Here is a 17,412-nt window from a genome sequence, read left to right on the forward strand (position 1 = left end):
TATATATATATATATATATATATATATATATATATATATGTCGTACCTAGTAGCCAGAACACACTTCTCAGCCTACTATGCAAGGCCCGATTTGCCTAATAAGCCAAATTTTCATGAATTAATTGTATTTCGACTACCTAACCTACCTAACCTAACCTAACCTAACATTTTCGGCTACCTAACTTAACCTAACCTATAAAGATAGGTTAGGTTAGGTTAGATAGGGTTGGTTAGGTTCGGTCATATATTTACGTTAATTTTAATTCCAATAAAATAAAATTGACCTCATACATAATGAAATGGGTAGCTTTATCATTTCATAAGAAAAAAATTAGAGAAAATATATTAATTCAGGAAAACTTGACTTATTAGGCAAATCAGGCCTTGCATAGTAGGCTGAGAAGTGCGTTCTGGCTACTAGGTACGACATATATATATATATATATATATATATATATATATATATATATATATATATATATATATATTAGTATATTTTGGTAGCAGTCTTTCCTGTAGACATATATTATTAAATATGACCGAAAAAGTAAGATTAATAATTCTAACACGAATTTTCTCAATCTTTCGTACATTACGCTTCACTGTTGGAGGTAAATCAAAAATCACTTCTCCAAAATTCATTTTTATTTCTAGTCTGACGCGACACGGGCGCGTTTCGTAAAACTTATTACATTTTCAAAGACTTCACAAATACACAACTGATTAGAACTTACGTCTCTCTGATATTATATCTACATTTGAGTGAGGTGGGAAGGGTGATGTGGCATAACACAAGACAGAACAGGAGGGGATATTAATAGGGTATTAAAAGTATCAACACAAGACAGAACAGAAACAATGGGTATTGAATAGAAGTGTTTGTAGAAAGCCTATTGGTCCATATTTCTTGATGCTTCTATATTGGAGCGGAGTCTTGAGGTGGGTAGAATATAGTTGTGCAATAATTGGCTGTTGATTGCTGGTGTTGACTTCTTGATGTGTAGTGCCTCGCAAACGTCAAGCCGCCTGCTATCGCTGTATCTATCGATGATTTCTGTGTTGTTTACTAGGATTTCTCTGGCGTACGAATGTACGAAAGATTGAGAAAATTCGTGTTAGAATTATTAATCTTACTTTTTCGGTCATATTTAATAATATATGTCTACAGGAAAGACTGCTACCAAAATATACTAATATTAAAGTGCACGACCCAGCAGCAAGGAATCAAGCCTTCACGATAAAATATCGCCAGGATCTGATTCGTGATCAGATATACAAGGCAGAGAATGAAATCAAAGACAACAAAACGCAACTACTTCATGCTACAAACGAGTGGAGAAATAGCAACATCGACCATATTATCCGTACCCGCATTGAACAACACCTCGACATCCTCACAGACCAACATCACCTCAGCACTGAAACAAGGATTATCAAGAAACTAACAACATTATATGGAGGACCTATGGCAATTCCACGACCAAGAGATGGCTTCCTGAACCTTGCAGGAATTAACCTCACTGAGGACCAAGTCACTCTCCTAAATCTGGGCATAAACTGTCATGTTATGTCCAGACCGAGTGAAATGGCCCGGAAAGTAGAGTTGGAAATTCTGTTGGACGACATATTCGACCTCGAGACACAAAAGAAGGTCACTACCAAAGATACCTTACAAACAGAACTTATTGCAGAAGGAGGAAAGAATCGAGGCAACTACAGAAGCACCATACTGTCCCCCGAGCTTAAAGCGGCAGCTAAAAGCCTTCGTGAGAACAAGGAGATAGTTGTCAGGAGAGGTGACAAGTCGCCAATATATGTCATTCTTAAAAAAGACGAATATCTGGCGAAAATGAACATCATACTCTCTGACCAAACTAAGTTCCAAAGGGTAACGAAGGACACTACAGCCGAATTAAAAGCAAAGGTCAACAAACTGATCGAAACTGTGAACGCCAAGAAATCCGGACTCCACCTGCCAAAGATCATTGGGGAATATAAACCTGGATATGCGTATGGAAATGTCAAGACGCACAAGCCTGGAAACCCACTTCGGCCAATCATTAGCCAGATACCCACACCCTCGTACAGACTGGCGAAGCGACTCAACGGCCTGCTGACTCCTTATGTTCCTTGCGCCTTCAGCCTGAAGTCTCCAAAGGAATTTGTGGACTTACTGCGGTGCACACGGGCCACAGGGATAAGAGCCTCGTTGGACGTAGAATCGCTGTTTACCAACGTACCTGTGGACGAGACAATCGGAATGATAGCCGACAGAGTGTATCGTGATCCAGCCTGTACTCCTCTTGACATGCCAGAAAGTATTCTGAGGAAACTACTCCAAGCTTGTACTAAAGAGGCACCCTTCTTGAGCCCGGATGGGCACATGTATAAGCAAGTAGATGGGGTCGCCATGGGTTCTCCCCTAGGTGTCCTGTTTGCAAACTTCTACATGGGTACCATCGAGCAAAAAGTCTTAGTCGACATGAACTTGAAACCGGCCATATACTGCAGGTATGTTGACGACATTTTTACACAGGTACCTGATGTCAGACATCTGCAGGAGCTGAAGGAGGCATTTGAGCAGAGTTCCGTGCTGCGTTTCACTTACGAGACGGAAAAGGATGGGAAGCTGCCTTTTCTAGATGTAACAGTCATGGAAAAGGGCGGAGGTTTCCACACTGCAGTCTACACTAAGGAAACAAACATAGGAATGTGCCTAAATGCCAACAGCGACTGCCCCGACAGGTACAAGAGGAGTGTTGTTAACGCATACGTCGACCGTGCTCTCAGCCACAGCTCAGAATGGAAGCAAGTCGACGAAGAACTCTGTAGGGTAAGGCAGGTCCTAGTCAATAACGGCTTCTCCAATGGTTTCATCGAAGACATCATAAGAAGGAAAGTGAAAAGCCATGAAACCTCTGAAGAGACAACTAAAACAACACCTATACCCCCTATTAGACTATTTTACAGGAACTTCTTTTCCACAGCTCATAAAACGGAGGAAAGGGTCCTGAAAGATATTGTTAATAGAAACGTTATCCCTACAGACAAAAATCAGAGGATACAACTGACGATTTACTATAAAACCAGAAAAAAGGCCAGCCTACTCATGAGAAACTCTCCAGACACAAAACAGAACGCTTTCAAAGAGACTAACGTCGTCTATGCCTTCAAATGCCCACTTGGGGACTGTAAGCTCCAAAAAACCCAGTATATAGGCAAGACAACAACATCTCTTTCTAGGCGTTTAACGATGCATAAGCAACAGGGCTCCATTAAGGAACATATAATCTCTTCCCATAACCAAACCATCGCCAGAGAAATCCTAGTAAACAACACAGAAATCATCGATAGATACAGCGATAGCAGGCGGCTTGACGTTTGCGAGGCACTACACATCAAGAAGTCAACACCAGCAATCAACAGCCAATTATTGCACAACTATATTCTACCCACCTCAAGACTCCGCTCCAATATAGAAGCATCAAGAAATATGGACCAATAGGCTTTCTACAAACACTTCTATTCAATACCCATTGTTTCTGTTCTGTCTTGTGTTGATACTTTTAATACCCTATTAATATCCCCTCCGGTTCTGTCTTGTGTTATGCCACATCACCCTTCCCACCTCACTCAAATGTAGATATAATATCAGAGAGACGTAAGTTCTAATCAGTTGTGTATTTGTGAAGTCTTTGAAAATGTAATAAGTTTTACGAAACGCGCCCGTGTCGCGTCAGACTAGAAATAAAAATGAATTTTGGAAAAGTGATTTTTGATTTACCTCCAACAGTGAAGCGTAATGTACGAAAGATTGAGAAAATTCGTGTTAGAATTATTAATCTTACTTTTTCGGTCATATTTAATAATATATATATATATATATATATATATATATATATATATATATATATATATATATATATATATATATATAATATATATATATATATATATATATATATATTACATATATATATATATACATATATATTACATATATATATATATATATATATATATATATATATATATATATATATATATATTACATATATATATATATATATATATATACATATATATATATATATATATATATATATATATATATATATATATATATATATATATATATGTCGTACCTAGTAGCCAGAACTCACTTCTCAGCCTACTATTCAAGGCCCGATTTGCCTAATAAGCCAAGTTTTCCTGAATTAATATATTTACTATAATTTTTTTCTTATGAAATGATAAAGCAACCCTTTTCTCTATGTATGAGGTCAATTTTTTTGTTATTGGAGTTAAAATTAACGTAGATATATCACCGAACCTAACCAACCCTACCTAACCTAACCTAACCTATACTTATAGGAAAGGTTAGGTTAGGTAGCCAAAAAAAGCTAGGTTAGGTTAGGTTAGGTAGACGAAAAAACATTAATTCATGAAAACTTGGCTTATTAGGCAAATCGGGCCTTGAATAGTAGGCTGAGAAGTGCGTTCTGGCTATTAGGTACGACATATATATATATATATAACGACATCATCAAGAGGAGCTTCACCACAGCTGGATGCCCAACTGAATGAGAGCCCCGTTACCTAATGCCCCATAACTCTGATGCTCTTATTGGTCGCCCGGATGGTATCACAGTGAACCCCTGGAAGAATGGCAAGCTGTTGGTATGGGACTACACGTGCGTATCAACCCTGGATAACACCTACATTAACCTCAGTGTTGCACAACCAGGTGGCGCTGCCACCCACAGGGAAGCAGCCAAATCCCGTAAGTATAGAGAACTGGATCACCACTACAATTTTGTCCCCATTGCTTCTGAGACACTCGGCGCCTGGGGTAAAAGTGCTACCAGTTTTTTGAAGGAACTGGGTTCTAGGCTCATTGAAACAACAAGGGACCCGAGAGCTGCAAGCTTTCTTTTCCAGCGCCTCAGTGTGGCGATACAGAGGGGAAATGCGCACTGCATCCAGGGTTCCTGCCCGCCATCTGAGGAGCTGGAGGAACTCGACAAACCTATGATAACCATCTTTGTAACCCATATGTAACTCCTTTTTTGTAACAAAGTTCAAATAAAATAAATATATATGTGTACATACAAAAGAATGGGGGTGGTAGGAGAAGATAATATTAGTGTTCAGTGAGAAACCACAAGGTCTCCTTTGAATACTTTTTATTTTCTTCTCCGAGGCTATGGGTCCAAACATTGGCACCAAAGGTGGTACCCTCACAAACTTTTATATATATATATATATATATATATATATATATATATATATATATATATATATATATATATATATATATATAATATATTTTATAATATATATATATATATATATATATATATATATATATATATATAATATATATATATATATATATATATATATATATATATATATATATATATATATATATATATATATATATATATATATATATATATATATATATATATACATATATATTATTAAATATGACCGAAAAAGTAAGATTAATAATTCTAACACGAATTTTCTCAATCTTTCGTACATTTCGTTTCACTGTTGGAGGTAAATCAAAAATCAATTCTCCAAAATTCATTTTTATTTCTAGTCTGACGCGACACGAGCGCGTTTCGTAAAACTTATTACATTTTCAAAGAATTTAGTTCACAAATACACAACTGAATAGAACTTACGCATCTCCGATATTATATCTACATTTGAGTGAGGTGGAAGGGGTGATGTGGCATTAACACAAGACAGAACAAGATGTGGTATTAATAGGGTATTAATTTCATCAACACAAGACAGAACAAGAGTATTAATAGGGTATTAATTTCATCAACACAAGACAGAACACGAAACAATGGATATTGAATAGAAGTGTTTGTAGAAAGCCTATTGGTCCATATTTCTTGATGCTTCTATATTGGAGCGGAGTCTTGAGGTGGGTAGAATATAGTTGTGCAATAATTGGCTGCTGATTGCTGGTGTTGACTTCTTGATGTGTAGTGCCTCGCAAACGTCAAACCGAGTGCTATCGCTGTATCTATCGATGATTTCTGTGTTGTTTACTAGGATTTCTCTGGCGATGGTTTGGTTGTGGGAAGAGATTATATGTTCCTTAATGGAGCCCTGTTGCTTATGCATCGTTAAACGCCTAGAAAGAGATAATGTTGTCTTGCCTATATACTGGGTTTTTTGGTACCCTCAAGTAATGTCAAGACGTTTTGGTAATGTCAAGACGCACAAGCCTGGAAACCCACTTAGGCCAATCATTAGCCAGATACCCACACCCACGTACAGACTGGCGAAGCGACTCAACGGCCTGCTGACTTCTTATGTTCCTTGCGCCTTCAGCCTGAAGTCTCCAAAGGAATTTGTTGACTTACTGCGGGGCACACGGGCCACAGGGATAAGAGCCTCGTTGGACGAAGAATCGCTGTTTACCAACGTACCTCTGGACGAGACAATCGGAATGATAGCCGACAGAGTGTATCGTGATCCAGCCTGTACTCCTCTTGACATACCAGAAAATATTATGAGGAAACTACTCCAAGCTTGTACTAAAGAGGCACCCTTCTTGAGCCCGGATGGGCACATGTATAAGCAAGTAGATGGGGTCGCCATGGGTTCTCCCCTAGGTGTCCTGTTTGCAAACTTCTACATGGGTACCATCGAGCAAAAAGTCTTTGTCGACATGAACTTGAAACCGGCCATATACTGCAGGTATGTTGACGACATTTTTACACAGGTACCTGATGTCAGACATCTGCAGGAGCTGAAGGAGGCATTTGAGCAGAGTTCCGTGCTGCGTTTCACTTACGAGATGGAAAAGGATGGGAATCTGCCCTTTCTAGATGTAACAGTCATGGAAAAGGGCGGAGGTTTCCACACTGCAGTCTACACTAAGGAAACAAACATAGGAATGTGCCTAAATGCCAACAGCGACTGCCCAGACAGGTACAAGAGGAGTGTTGTTAACGCATATGTCGACCGTGCTCTCAGCCACAGCTCAGAATGGAATCAAGTCGACGAAGAACTCTGTAGGGTAAGGCAGGTCCTAGTCAATAACGGCTTCTCCAATGGTTTCGTCGAAGACATCATAAGAAGGAAAGTGAAAAGCCATGCAACCTCTGAAGAGACAACTAACACAACACCTATACCCCCTATTAGACTATTTTACAGGAACTTCTTTTCCACAGCTCATAAAACGGAGGAAAGGGTCCTGAAAGATATTGTTAATAGAAACGTTATCCCTACAGACAAAAATCAGAGGATACAACTGACGATTTACTATAAAACCAGAAAAACGGCCAGCCTACTCATGAGAAACTCTCCAGACACAAAACAGAACGCTTTAAAAGAGACTAACGTCGTCTATGCCTTCAAAAGCCCTCTTGGGGACTGTAAGCTCCAAAAAACCCAGTATATAGGCAAGACAACAACATCTCTTTCTAGGCGTTTAACGATGCATAAGCAACAGGGCTCCATTAAGGAACATATAATCTCTTCCCACAACCAAACCATCGCCAGAGAAATCCTAGTAAACAACACAGAAATCATCGATAGATACAGCGATAGCAGGCGGCTTGACGTTTGCGAGGCACTACACATCAAGAAGTCAACACCAGCAATCAACAGCCAATTATTGCACAACTATATTCTACCCACCTCAAGACTTCGCTCCAATATAGAAGCATCAAGAAATATGGACCAATAGGCTTTCTACAAACACTTCTATTCAATATCCATTGTTTCGTGTTCTGGCTTGTGTTGATGAAATTAATACCCTATTAATACTCTTGTTCTGTCTTGTGTTGATGAAATTAATACCCTATTAATACCACATTTTGTTCTGTCTTGTGTTAATGCCACATCACCCCTTCCACCTCACTCAAATGTAGATATAAAATCGGAGATACGTAAGTTCTATTCAGTTGTGTATTTGTGAACTAAAGTCTTTGAAAATGTAATAAGTTTTACGAAACGCGCCCGTGTCGCGTCAGACTAGAAATAAAAATGAATTTTGGAGAATTGATTTTTAATTTACCTCCAACAGTGAAGCGTAATGTACGAAAGATTGAGAAAATTCGTGTTAGAATTATTAATCTTACTTTTTCGGTCATATTTAATAATATATATATATATATATATATATCTGTTTATATATATATATATATATATATATATATATATATATATATATATATATATATATATATATATATATATATATATATATATAAGAAGTTTGTGAGGGTACCACCTCTGGTGCCAATGTGGGGACCCATAGCCTCGGAGAAGAAAATAAAAAGTATTCAGAGGAGACCTTGTGGTTTCTCACTGAACACTAATATTATCTTCTCCTACCACCCCCATTCTTTTGTATGTACACATATATATTTACTTTATTTGAACTTTGTTACAAAAAAGGAGTTACATATAGGTTACAAAGATGGTTGTCATAGGTTGTCGAGTTCCTCCAGCTCCTCAGATGGCGGGCAGGAACCCTGGATGCAGTGCGCATTTCCCCTCTGTATCGCCACACTGAGGCGCTGGAAAAGAAAGCTTGCAGCTCTCGGGTCCCTTGTTGTTTCAATGAGCCTAGAACCCAGTTCCTTCAAAAAACTGGTAGCACTTTTACCCCAGGCGCCGAGCGTCTCAGAAGCAATGGGGACAAAATTGTAGTGGTGATCCAGTTCTCTATACTTACGGGATTTGGCTGCTTCCCTGTGGGTGGCAGCGCCACCTGGTTGTGCAACACTGAGGTTAATGTAGGTGTTAGCCAGGGTTGATACGCACGTGTAGTCCCATACCAACTGCTTGCCATTCTTCCAGGGGTTCACTGTGATACCATCTGGGCGACCAATAAGAGCATCAGAGTTACGGGGCGTTAGGTAACGGGGCTCTCTTTCAGCTGGGCATCCAGCTGTGGTGAGGCTCCTCTTGATGATGTCGTTAACTTCGCTGTGCCTCGAGTGCCATCCCCCTGTGCTTTGGCAGAGTAGGCCATGGTGACCGTACCTGTCAGCCACCACCTCACCGCAAATACACCTATATCTGGTGTGGATTGGGGCAGCAAGGCGGAGGGCCACAGCAATTCGGAGGGCGTGTGGTGTGAGACGCGTGCCAGTTGCCGACATTGGGGTTGCTAACAGGAAATCCCCTGCATGTGGTGCTGCTACTGCTGTGAGGCGAGCAATGTCGTGTTGTGTTGTTGCAGCACCCAGGCACTCTGCAGCAACTTGGTCTACAATGGGACCATCCCAGCTGGATTGCTTGTGGGATTTTGGGGATGGTGGTTGAGGTGATTGGCCTGCACGAGAGGCCCAATCTGTGGCACAGCGTGTAAAATTGGGATCATGTACACCTGCCAGCTGATGTAAGTGGGCAGGTAGAATTTCCTTCACAAGGTCGTCGGATGCTGATAAGGAGGACAGGAAGGCTGGAACAGCGATTTGCGTTGCTGTTCGAACTCCGAGGCCCCCAAGTCTTACGGGAAGAGAGGCTTGTTTCCACTGTAGGTCATCGAGAGAGAGGTTAAGGGCTTTTTCTAGCATTGATTTCAGTAACCGGTCATACTCACTTAGTTTTTGGCTACTGTAAGATGGTGAACACCTCAGAAAGTAGGTTAACCTGGGGAGGGACAGACATCTGGTGATGAGGTAGAGTGCATCATGAGCATCAATATCCTCAATCCTCCCATCCATCCTCTTAAGGTCGGCGATTTTCTTATCAAGGACCTCATCGATGGCTTTCAACCCCAGGGGAGCTCCTAGGAGTGTGCTGTCTTCAGGTTTAGTTTTATGGATATTTGGCAGAAGACCCTCTATTCTCTCTACGATGCCCTGGTTGGAACATATTATTTCACATTTAGAAGGGTTCAGGGTGAGGCCTAAAACTGCACCTTGCTCCTGGATTTTTCTGATGTCCTCCAGGAAAAAGTAAAGTAAAAGTAAATATATATATATTTAAAAAAAGTAAATAAAAAGAAGTAAATATAAAAGTAAATATTAGTAAATAATTAGTAAAGTAAAAGTATTAGTAAAATTAGTATTACTTATTAGTAAAAGTAAATAAAAAGTCGAAAAAGTAAATATATATATATATATATATATATATATATATATATATATATATATATATATATATATATATATAAACAAACTTCAAAGCAATCGGTGAAGAACTTTCGAAGATTAGCGATTTTGAACTATCGAACATATCCATTTTTATTTATATAGATATATATATCACACTTGCTGAAACACGCAAGCCGATCAGAAAGAACTCCTCTCATGAATGATTCATACCTTAGACTGACAGCAGCAATGAACCCCTCGACAAGTCCAGTACTCAGACCACATGAGTACCAGACAATTAAAAGTCATTGGTAGCCGGAGCTAATTCTCCCAATGACCCATTTGCATTAGGTGACCATAGACCAGAAGTTCGCTTTCAGTGACACAATTCACTTATATGAGAGAACACGAGCCTTAATTGTAACTCCCCCCTTGCAGAAACACACAAGCCGATTAAATTAAAAAGATCTCGTCTCGTGAAAGGTTCATACCATAGACTGACAATGGCAATGAACTCCTAGACAAGTCCAGAACACTGAACACATGGACCACCAGACATTAAAGGATTGTAATGGGGGGGAAATAACTCTGGCTAACAATGATTTTTAATTGTCTGGTTGTCATGTGGTGGTCAGGAGCAGAGGCTTCCACACTGCAGTCTACACTAAGGAAACGAACATAGGAATGGGCCTCAATGCCAATAGTGACTGCCCGGACAGGTACAAGAGGAGTGTTGTCAATGCTTACGTCGACCGTGCTCTCAGCGACAGCTCAGGATGGAAGCAAGTCGATGAAGAACTCTGTAGGGTAAGGCAGGTCCTAGTCAACAACGGCTTCTCAAACGGTTTCGTTGAAGACATCATAAAAAGAAAAGTGAAACATCATACAACCTCTGAAGAGTCAACCAACACAACACATGTACCCTCAATTAGACTATTTTACAAGAACTTTTTTTCGACGGCTCATAAAACAGAGGAAAAGGTCCTGAAAGATATTGTTGATAGGAACGTTATCCATACAGACAAAAATCAGAAAATACAATTGGTAATTTATTAAAATACCAAGATAACAGCCAATCTACTCATGAAAAACTCCCCAGAAAAAAAGCTGAACGCTTTGAAGGAAACCAACGTCGTCTATGCCTTTAAATGCCCAATTGGGGACTGTAAGCCCCAAAGAACTCATTATATAGGCAAGACAACAACGTCTCTATCCAGGCGACTAACAATGCATAAACATCGTGAAGAAAGCAGTTAACGTTGTAGCCTGTGGATTCATAGCTGTTTGTTGCAAATTTGCAGCTGTGAAATAAACGCCAGTGGCCTCCCATGCCACTGGCATGGGAGGCCACTGTCATGGGAGGCCACTGGCATGGTAGGCCACTGGTATGGGAGACCACTGGCATGGTAGGCCACTGGCATGGGAGGCCACTGGCATAGTAGACCACTGGTATGGGAGGCCACTGGCATGGGAGACCACTGGCATGGAAGGCCACTGGCATGGTAGGCCACTGGTATGGGAGGCCACTGGCATGGGAGACCACTGGCATGGAAGGCCACTGGCATGGTAGGCCACTGGTATAGGAGACCACTGGCATGGAAGGCCACTGGCATGGTAGGCCACTGGTATGGGAGGCCACTGGCATGGGAGACCACTGGCATGGAAGGCCACTGGCATGGTAGGCCACTGGTATGGGAGGCCACTGGCATGGGAGACCACTGGCATGGAAGGCCACTGGCATGGTAGGCCACTGGTATAGGAGACCACTGGCATGGGAGACCACTGGTATGGGAGACCACTGGCATAGTAGGCCACTGGTATGGGAGGCCACTGGCATGGTAGGCCACTGGCATGGGAGACCACTGGTATGGGAGACCACTGGCATGGTAGGCCACTGGTATGGGAGACCACTGGCATGGTAGGCCACTGGTATGGGAGGCCACTGGTATGGGAGACCACTGGCATGGTAGGCCACTGGTATGGGAGGCCACTGGCATGGTAGGCCACTGGCATGGGAGACCACTGGTATGGGAGACCACTGGCATGGTAGGCCACTGGCATGGAAGGCCACTGGCATGGTAGGCCACTGGTATAGGAGACCACTGGCATGGAAGGCCACTGGCATGGTAGGCCACTGGTATGGGAGGCCACTGGCATGGGAGGCCACTGGCCTGGGAGGCCACTGGCATGGGAGGCCACTGGTATGGGAGACCACTGGCATGGTAGGCCACTGGTATGGGAGGCCACTGGTATGGGAGACCACTGGCATGGTAGGCCACTGGTATGGGAGGCCACTGGCATGGTAGGCCACTGGCATGGGAGACCACTGGTATGGGAGACCACTGGCATGGTAGGCCACTGGCATGGAAGGCCACTGGCATGGTAGGCCACTGGTATAGGAGACCACTGGCATGGAAGGCCACTGGCATGGTAGGCCACTGGTATGGGAGGCCACTGGCATGGGAGACCACTGGCATGGAAGGCCACTGGCATGGTAGGCCACTGGTATAGGAGACCACTGGCATGGAAGGCCACTGGCATGGTAGGCCACTGGTATGGGAGGCCACTGGCATGGGAGACCACTGGCATGGAAGGCCACTGGCATGGTAGGCCACTGGTATAGGAGACCACTGGCATGGGAGACCACTGGTATGGGAGACCACTGGCATAGTAGGCCACTGGTATGGGAGGCCACTGGCATGGTAGGCCACTGGCATGGGAGACCACTGGTATGGGAGACCACTGGCATGGTAGGCCACTGGTATGGGAGACCACTGGCATGGTAGGCCACTGGTATGGGAGGCCACTGGTATGGGAGACCACTGGCATGGTAGGCCACTGGTATGGGAGGCCACTGGCATGGTAGGCCACTGGCATGGGAGACCACTGGTATGGGAGACCACTGGCATGGTAGGCCACTGGCATGGAAGGCCACTGGCATGGTAGGCCACTGGTATAGGAGACCACTGGCATGGGAGACCACTGGCATGGGAGACCACTGGCATGGGAGGCCACTGGCATGGAAGGCCACTGGCATGAGAGACCACTGGCATGGAAGGCTACTGGTATGGGAGACCACTGGCATGGTAGGCCACTGGTATGGGAGACCACTGGCATGGGAGACCACTGGCATGGGAGGCCACTGGTATGGGAGACCACTGGCATGGGAGGCCACTGGCATGGAAGGCCACTGGCATGGGAGACCACTGGTATAGGAGACCACTGGCATGGTAGGCCACTGGTATGGGAGACCACTGGCATGGGAGGCCACTGGCATGGGAGGCCACTGGCATGGAAGGCCACTGGCATGGGAGACCACTGGCATGGGAGGCCACTGGCATGGAAGGCCACTGGCATGGGAGACCACTGGCATGGGAGGCCACTGGCATGGGAGGCCACTGGCATGGGAGGCCACTGGCCTGGGAGGCCACTGGCATGGTAGGCCACTGGCATGGGAGGCCACTGGCCTGGTAGGCCACTGGCATGGGAGGCCACTGTCATGGGAGGCCACTGGCCTGGGAGGCCACTGGCATGGGAGGCCACTGGCCTGGGAGGCCACTGGCCTGGGAGGCCACTGGCCTGGGAGGCCACTGGCATGGGAGGCCACTGGCATGGGAGGCCACTGGCATGGGAGGCCACTGGCCTGGGAGGCCACTGGCCTGGGAGGCCACTGGCATGGGAGGCCACTGTCATGGGAGGCCAATGGCATGGGAGGCCACTGGCATGGGAGGCCACTGGCATGGTAGACCACTGGCATGGGAGGCCACTGGCATGGGAGGCCACTGGCATGGGATGCCACTGGCATGGGAGGCCACTGGCATGGGAGGCCACTGGCCTGGGAGGCCACTGGCATGGGAGGCCACTGTCATGGGAGGCCACTGGCCTGGGAGGCCACTGGCATGGGAGGCCACTGTCATGGGAGGCCACTAGCATGGGAGGCCACTGGCATGGGAGGCCACTGTCATGGGAGGCCACTAGCATGGGAGGCCACTGGCCTGGGAGGCCACTGGCATGGTAGGCCACTGGCATGGGAGGCCACTGGCCTGGTAGGCCACTGGCATGGGAGGCCACTGTCATGGGAGGCCACTGGCCTGGTAGGCCACTGGCATGGGAGGCCACTGTCATGGGAGGCCACTGGCCTGGGAGGCCACTGGCATGGGAGGCCACTGGCCTGGGAGGCCACTGGCCTGGGAGGCCACTGGCCTGGGAGGCCACTGGCATGGGAGGCCACTGGCATGGGAGGCCACTGGCATGGGAGGCCACTGGCCTGGGAGGCCACTGGCCTGGGAGGCCACTGGCATGGGAGGCCACTGTCATGGGAGGCCACTGGCATGGGAGGCCACTGGCATGGGAGGCCACTGGCATGGTAGACCACTGGCATGGGAGGCCACTGGCATGGGAGGCCACTGGCATGGGATGCCACTGGCATGGGAGGCCACTGGCCTGGGAGGCCACTGGCATGGTAGGCCACCAACATAGGAGGCCGCTAACATGGGATGCCAGTTGCATGGGAGGCCGCTAACATGGGATGCCAGTTGCATAGGAGGCCGCTAACATGGGGTGCCAGTTGCATGGGAGGCCGCTAACATGGGATGCCAGTTGCATGGGAGGTGACCAACGTTGGGGGGCCACTGGAATGGGAGGCCACCTACATGGGGGGGGGGGCTACTGGCATGGGAGACCACTGGCATGGAAGGCCACTAACATGGGAGGCCACTGGCATGGGAGGCCACTGGCATGGGAGGCCACTAACATGGGAGGCCACTGGCATGGGAGGCCACTGGCATGGGAGGCCAATAACATGGGAGGCCACTGGCATGGGAGGCCACTAACATGGGAGGTCACTAACATGGGAAGCCACTAACATGGGAGGCCACTAACATGGGAGGCCACTGGCATTGAAGGCCAATAACATTGGAGGCCACTGGCATGGGAGGCCACTAACATGGGAGGTCACTAACATGGGAAGCCACTAACATGGGAGGTCACTAACATGGGAGGCCACTGGCATGGGAGGCCACTAACATGGGAGGTCACTAACATGGGAGGCCACTAACATGGGAGGTCACTAACATGGGAGGCCACTGTCATGGGAGGCCACTAACATGGGAGGTCACTAACATGGGAGGCTACTGGCATGGGAGGCCACTAACATGGGAGGTCACTAACATGGGAGGCCACTAACATGGGAGGTTACTAACATGGGAGGCCACTGGCATGGGAGGCCACTAACATGGGAGGCCACTGGCATGGGAGGCCACTAACATGGGAGGTCACTAACATGGGAGGCCACTGGCATGGGAGGCCACTAACATGGGAGGTCACTAACATGGGAGGCCACTAACATGGGAGGTTACTAACATGGGAGGCCACTGGCATGGGAGGCCACTAACATGGGAGGCCACTGGCATGGGAGGCCACTAACATGGGAGGCCACTGGCATGGGAGGCCACTAACATGGGAGGTCACTAACATGGGAGGCCACTAACATGGGAGGTCACTAACATGGGAGGCCACTAACATGGGAGGTCACTAACATGGGAGGCCACTGGCATGGGAGGGCACTAACATGGGAGGTCACTAACATGGGAGGTCACTAACATGGGAGGCAACTGGCATGGGAGGCCACTTGCACTGAAGGCCACTGGCATGGGAGCCCCTTCTCACTAAACACACCATTCATATCTTAACTTAATATCTTCAGCTTCAAATTTGACTCTTAACAACGCCACCAAAGACAATGCAGAGCTGAAATACGTTGCCAATTTCCAACGTATTAATGCAGAAGGAACGAGTAGCTTCTGCAATGAGATAAAAAAATGTGTAACAGTAAACAAGAGCTCATGGCCAGCGGCACCCTGGGCGCCCCGTTGCAAGTGATCACCACCGTCGTTGTTGCGTATCAGTTGAAGGTCAGAAGCCAGAGAGGTAGGTGTGTGTGGGGCGCCTCTTGCCTGCTGCACAACAGTGTTGTTGATGTCAGTGGAACTCTTTTTAGAGCAGTATTTAATAATATGACAGGCCTGTGGTGTGGTCTTGAGTAAGCCAGGTGGAGAAGTGTAGCAATGGTAATTATGGAACGAGAACCATGAATGTAAATTTGGATGTGAATTAATCGGGAGCTTGAGATTTCATTCACTCTAGTATGGAGGGTCGGAAGTTCATACAGAACTTAAATAACATTGCAGATGATCAGGACTGAAACCATCAGTGATAAGGTGCCCACATTAGATGACAATGTTAATGTAAAAATTCCCGCTGGGGTCTGATAAGACCTGTTTTGTCTTTATTAATCACTTTGCGCTTCTCATCACAGTATGAGTATGGTGCACAACAAAGTAGCCGCCTCCAGAGGCAACAATCAAAAGCGATCTGTACATAAATGAACATTATTAGAGCAAATTGCAACTCCTAACTGTCCCAGAATGACGCGACGCTTCTGTAAAATATAACTAGAATCGTCTACGCTCGGCATTTCTAACAAATACACAACAAATGTTATTGCATTGGACTAGCAACTGTGCAGGTGCCGTGAGTGTTGCTTGAGTGCCAGCTAAGGTAGCAGGTGGAGAAGACCCTGGTGCTGAGGTAGTCAATGTATCAGAGTAGTGGGCCAGTGGTGTTAAGCATGTGTGAGCGCCCTGTGTTCTGGTGGAGGGCTGGCGAGTGCTTGACGCAACAGTCGTGACTGAATAACTGTCAAGTATATTTTTGGTGCAGGCATTATTGGTTCTAATTGTCTGTAGAGTAGAAAGACCAAATTTGTTTTTATCTTGATTCCGATGTGAGGGGTTCCAAGCCTTACCAACCTCCTCAGCTTTTGTGCAACCATTCAGTGTATTTTGATACCTGAGTTTACCTGAGGGCTACTAATACTAGTGGCCTCGACGAGGACAGGAAGCCGGCAGCTTGTCAAAGGTTCCCCAATTACATGGTGGGACACAGGTGCGGGTCGACCTTTACGATGGCAGTGTACAAGTCACTAAACTCACAACAGGTTAACTAGTAACTATCTGTGCTGAAGAATCTTATGAGAAAGAGTCAAGCACTAAGAGTATCATGTTGGTCTGTGGAGTTTTGAATGATTAATTTACTTGAATTTACCTGAGGGGCACAATCTTACTAGTGACCTCGACGAGGACAGGAAGCCGGTGGTTTGTCAAATGTACACCACTCTTTCTGATGATTTAGTCCAACTGGATCTTGAATTGGTGCAATATTTCTGCCTTTTCGTGTTAACTCTAGTACTGTCGTGTTGTTTGATGAGAAGGTCACTGTCAGATAACTCACGTGACACCTGTAGTGAACCGTATCTCGTATAACGTGA

General features: G+C 45.6%; 1 protein-coding gene across 2 annotated transcripts in view; it reads left to right on the plus strand.

The window, feature by feature from the left end:
• Positions 1–17,412, plus strand: part of LOC138373614 (cytochrome P450 2L1-like) — a 120,996-nt gene that overhangs the window by 56,818 nt on the left and 46,766 nt on the right. The window contains exon 1 of one of the 2 annotated variants that reach the window (XM_069339952.1): positions 15,891–16,013. The exons of the other annotated variant lie outside the window; for it this stretch is intronic. The gene's annotated coding sequence lies outside the window, so the exon portion shown is untranslated. Of the gene's footprint in view, positions 1–15,890; positions 16,014–17,412 lie in introns of those variants that run through there. 2 annotated transcript variants of the gene reach the window in all.

Source organism: Procambarus clarkii, chromosome 42, assembly GCF_040958095.1.
Source record: "Procambarus clarkii isolate CNS0578487 chromosome 42, FALCON_Pclarkii_2.0, whole genome shotgun sequence".
In the NCBI taxonomy this organism is placed as follows: Eukaryota; Metazoa; Arthropoda; class Malacostraca; order Decapoda; family Cambaridae; genus Procambarus; species Procambarus clarkii.